The sequence below is a fragment of the Staurois parvus genome, unplaced genomic scaffold (genome assembly GCF_062004578.1).
Source record: "Staurois parvus isolate SC_StPar_1 unplaced genomic scaffold, SC_StPar_1.0 ptg000589l, whole genome shotgun sequence".
NCBI lineage: Eukaryota > Metazoa > Chordata > Amphibia > Anura > Ranidae > Staurois > Staurois parvus.
The window spans coordinates 1,435,427-1,441,426 of NW_028318385.1; positions in this window are offsets into that span (position 1 = coordinate 1,435,427).

A 6,000-nucleotide genomic window follows, 5' to 3' on the forward strand; every position below is an offset into this window, starting at 1 on the left:
ACTGCTTAACTGCAGCAGTGAATTTTTATTATACATGTTATAAGAATATTTAGTTTAATGCAAAATAATGACATTTAAATTAAAGCCCAAGTCCAACCAAAACTTTTTAGCTTGGATAAAGCAAGGAAAGGTTTGAGTTTGCAGAAGTAGGGTTCAAAAAGGATAAGTGCACTTTGCTTTATTGTGCACTTATACTTTGCGGTTTCTTAAGAAGCCCTTATTTTATGTGATGGAGGAAAGAAAAGCACTCAATTCCCCCATTAACACATTCAATGTTGATGGTGGAATGCCTCCCACAGCAGTATTGTGTTCTGCCAGTGAGGATCCTTCTATTTTATGTGATGGAGGAAAGAAAATCACTCAATTCCCCATTACCACACTCAGTGTTGATGGTGGAATGCCTCCCATAGCGGTATGGTGTTCTGCTGGTGAGGAGCCTTCTCAGCCAGCAGAACACAATCAATACTGCTAGTGGCTTTGACAATAAAACATGGAAGCTGATTGGTTTCTATACAGAGCTGTACCAGATTTTCCAAAAAGTCCAGTTTTAGTAAACCTCCTTGTCAGTAATCTCGTACAGCAGATTCTCATTTCCGTGCAGCAGGTGCTCATTGTTATGACTGCAGAAGGAATAAAACAGGAGTGCACTGGCCTAGGCCAGTGTGCTCTTGTTTTATTCCTTCTGAAGTTGCATCTGGACTCCCCCTGTCATTTATGAAAGCTGCAAGGTTTGGCCTACCTGTTGTAATTTTACATACTTCTGAGTTCCACCGAATATATTTCTGTTCCCAGCCTTCCACACCCATGTGCAGGAGCTATTGACATTAGCTCATTATTATGACCATGTGCATAATCATGCACATAGAAGCCTAACAAGATGAGCAAGGACTAGAATGCACACATGGATAAGCATTGGCACATATGTGCTAGTACATGCGCACACACATAGGCGTGTGCATGCATCCACAGATCTTGGTGCCCAGCAGCCTATTTAAACTGAGAGTCTGCCTGGCTTCAGTGCTGGATTGTCTTTAGCTCTAGTTCCTGTATTCTTGGTTCTTGAAAATCTGCTAACCTTGTTCCTGACCCGGCATTGTCTGACACCTCTCTTGGATCACCCCTACCTATGTTTGCTGTTATGTCTGCTGCTCGCTTGGGTTACCGACCTCGCCTTGGATTTCTAACTATGTTTCTGATTCCTGACTTGGTACCACTGCCAGCACATTACCAGCTTCTGCCTGTTTCTGACCTTGAACTTGGTCCTGACCCTGCACTTGTGTGCTTGGCTGCTGCTGAACAAGGCTTGTGACCAGCTTTCATACTACCACTGGAAGGATTCCCATGCTGTCAAGCTTCAGTCCATTGCAACAGCTTCCTGGCACCTGCTCCTTTGCACTGCCCTAGCAGTCCGGTTGTCACTAGCAGGGGTGCTTGGATGTGAATTGAGCAAACAGGCCACCTTTGTCATCTCGAGCTCCACAGATATGTGACCCCCCCCCACCTTCCCAATTGTATAGCTTTTACAGTGGTTGGTTTTTTCCTTCTTTTCTTTTCAATTATTGATGGGTATACTAAAATGTTTCAGTGTTTGTTCACTAAACTCCACATAAAATCAAAGGAGGATTGGAAAAGTGTAGTAACAAATAACACCGACCCAATCCACAATCAACTGTCAGCTGAAGAGGTTACAGTAAACTAAATCTGTTTGTTTACTTTGTGTTTATGTGTGTACACATTTATATTGAATAAGCCAGTAAAATCCTTAAATTAATTAAACAATGCCCTGAACATTGCCAAATGACAATCAATGAGCAGCAATTCAGAGCATATTTTATTGTACTAAAAGAACAGCAATTAAATATGAACTTTTCCTTGTTGTGGGTATCTGCACATTGCTTTTTTGCTCATAGGTCATAATATGCCTACACAGTGTATGCAATAATAAATAAATAAATAAACTTGGTTTAAAATAGAAACTACTATCTTATGATTTCTGTTATCAGGATTTGATTTCAGATACATTTTTAAAAGGTGGTTTAAAATAGTCTAAAAATTCTCTTATTTAAAAAAAATCAACATTTACAACCTAAATCCATTTTTTGGCAGTTGTAATGCTTGTTCTTGTAAGTAAATAGCTACCTTTGGGTCCATGTTTTCTATGTATTAAAAAAAGATAGATCAGTTACTATTTTTTCAATAACATTTTTTACCTTTTTGCATTTCAGTACTGCTGATCTCCATCAATCTATTCCAGCCACTTCAGTGTTCATGCATTCACTTTGGAGTTGGCTGAATATCATTGATTGGGCTGGCTACTTGCTAGTGACAACGGTGAAGCATACCTGTAATGTCTGTCAGCACGGTCACTTGAAGCCACAACCAGAAAAGCCTGTGACAAGGTGACAGTACAGAAGCACAATTGGGATACAGTTGTTACCCAATTACAGAATGCATATTTACAGTGTGTTTGTATATTTACTAAAACAATGTGCCATTAAAAAATATTGTTTAAGCATTATGTAACAAAATTAAAATTCCCTATTTAGTACTTAATGTGTTTATTAAAATGTACATTTATATGAAATGTATTTGAACTATCTTATTTCTCTGGCCATTAGCTTAACATGTAACATAATACATCTACCAATAATATATGTGTAATCCACATTACTATGAAATTATATCATTTTATATATTTTTCTTTTATAAATTTTAGCCCTAATAAAAGCTGAAAAATCAAAAACAAAAAAAAATGTTTATAAAAGAGCTAAAATGTATGTGCTGCTGAATATCTGAATTTCTTGGCTTATTAGAATTAATCATTAAAAGAATTCTGGCCCTAATCTTCTGTGCTGTATAATAATTGTATAGAAGGGTTAACCAGTCTTCACCAGACTAAAGATTTTCACGGAGTCTCTAAGAAACCGCCAAACACCAGCTTGACATTTTGCATCCTTCACAAGGAAGACAAAGGCGTGAAGAAATTCCCATGATTCCTTTCTGCATGCCTAACTATGAGCTCAGGTGCAGCAGCGTTTGCCCTGGACCGGCCTCATCAACATGAAGGGCGAACTCATCGTTTCTGCATCTTTTCTCGCCAGTGCTTGATTAATTGGCTCACAAATACGCAGACTGAATACCTAATATACCTCCTGTTTCTATTCTTTCCTCACAGCCACTTGGCAAGATTTACATATACTTTATATTCCATAATTTAGAAAAAAAAAATGCAAGCACATCTCAGTAATTTGATGTAATGACGACATGTCACCAAAAAGAGGAATTAGAAAAATCTGTAGGTATTTAATTTATTCTTGTTTTTTTTTTCTTCTAAGTAGATATCTCTTGGAAATACATTAATATTCATGTGCAAGAGTGAGAGAAATACACAGCAGAGGAAAATACCAAGGATTTAAAATAAGCTGAGGACATTTTTAAGAAATGGCTTTCAATGATAGCACTACATGATAGACTAGCTTTGAAAAAAAATGCACAATTTATGTGAAAATATAATGAATGCAAAAAAAAGAAGAAGCTGTATTACATTATAATAAAAATATCATTCTTAAGAGTTATAGTTTTAGGACTAATGAATATTAGTTGATGTAAAAACTGCTACATGATTAATTAATGTGTATTTTTAATCCGTTTCTTTTGCTATATTAGATTGTTTTAAGAAAGCTTTTGGACCCATACACTTACAACTCAATTGGATTTTTTGTTTCTTCTTTTTGTAATGGTATTATTATTATTATTCAGTTATAGCTGTGTATAGCACCAACAGATTCTGTCATAGTTGGCTTAATGGTTAGTACAGTAATTAGTATTCTTTCAGCACTAAAAATATTGAGGGTGTTTTATGTTTTGCTCATTTTGTAAACTTGAAAAATACTAAAATCAGAATATTAGATTAATTTATAATTAAAATAATTTCTAAATGTTGTTAATATAAGTGTGGTAAAGAGACCCTGTCACCAACCTGAAAATTGCAGGTAAAAGCACAAATGGCTTGCAATGTGCCTTTGAACTTGCTATAAAATTTGATAACTCCAGGAAGAGTCAATTCCCTAGCAAAGCCCCCTCCTTCATTGTATATCATAGCTCTTTCCCTTTTGGAAGTATGCCAATACTGTGTGTGCAGTCCACTCTTCTGCCCTTTCCCTCAACTCAACTGAACAATTGACATAAACAGGTATGACATTTTATGTATCTACTCACAGAACCCCTTTCTGCTTCTAGTTATCTATTGGCCAAAGGAATCTTTTCAAATTTCCATGAACCTTTGTTGAGACTAGGTAAAAAACCCATATTTCAAGTATGGTTAAGCTTTAAAAGTTATGTTCACCTTTGGAACATGTTACATGTTCCACCCATATTTAGGGCTATGTTCCAACTCCTGTCATCTCTCGTCCTGATCCCCCTTTGCCTGTGAGGCTGGGGTGTTTCTCCCCACACCCACTGTCACTTTTTAAAAATAGTGTGGTTGTTTGAGGTTCCACCCACACAGTCGTGTCATTTATTCACAGATTCCTGTGAATGAATCAACTACAATTATTAATTCCACTGCGGCAGATGGACATGTCCTCTGGCTTTCAAACAGAACACAGAGATATGGGCTGAAAGCTGTAGGACATGTATTCAGGAGTCCACATTGCACCCATGAACTACTGAACAGGGATACAATGCTTTCGAGGCTCCTGCAGGAAAAAAAATAAATTCACATTTTTGTTTTCTTTGAAAATATGCAAATTTTTTTATTTTTTCCCATAAAGGTGAATTTATCCTCCTCCACCTCAGCAGCTCTCCAAAGTATTAATTGTATCTCTCCCTATTTGCAAACACTGTCCACCATTTAGATGGAGGATAGAAAGCCTTGTCATAAATGAAGAAAACAGCCAGGCCAAGTGTCTATGTGGCAATTAGCAGCCCATAAAATCTTGAACAAGGACAAATAAGTATAACAAATGGTGGGAAGCTTGAGGGGAGTAAAAGTGCCCCATGGTGTGGAAACTTTATTAAACTTTCCATTGCAGAACTAGAAGCTTGTACCTGTGATGGCCACTAGTTCTGTAACAGTACTGTATCTGAAAGTGGCCAGTGTCAGATACAATATTCAGAAACCAGTTCACTATGGTACCCAATCATGTGATCACTTCAACAACATAGTGATCACAAGACATTGTTTAAAAATAAAAACAAAGCAAATTTGGATGGTTAGTTTGTTGTTGTGTCTCACAGACAGAGGCTATTTGACAGAAACAGTAGGCTGGCTCTGGCTAATAAAGGAAAAGCACACCTGTAAAAAAATAATGATGATAATAATAATAATAATAATAATGCATTAGTAAATTCACAAAAGAATATTGTAAGCTGCTAAACAAATCTATTTTTTCACATTTTTATCTTTTTTGTCAACTTATAATAAAAAATCTGAGCAGAGTGTTTATAAAAGAAATGCACCAAATGTAAAAGCAGCATAAAAATATTGTATGAAGACAAATTAGCCATACGGTTGTATTCAAGTTAACCAACTTATAAAAATTCTACTAAATTTGGTTAGGACATGAATGATTCCTTGTCCAGAGAGGACCAAGGTTCAAAACCCTCAGCACAGCAATAAAGGAGCACATTGATGAGGTTACTGTCTGTACTCTACCCTCTGGAATTATGTTCCCTGCAAGTAATACAGCCACAAAAGTGTTTCTCTTTACTCTTTCTCTCTGACAGGGTATCATAGGAGGCCAATATTAACCAATTCAATACCGTGCAATTTTACACCTTCCTGCCCAGGCCATTTTTCACGTTTCAGCGCTCTCACACTTTGAATGACAATTGCGCGGTCATACAACACTGTACCCAAACTAAAATTTTATCATTTTCTTCACACAACTAGAGCTTTCTTTTGGTGGTATTTAATCACCGCTGGGGTTTTTATTTTTTGCTAAATTAACAAAAAAAGACCAAAAATTTTGAAAAAAAACACGTTTTTCTTTGTTTTTG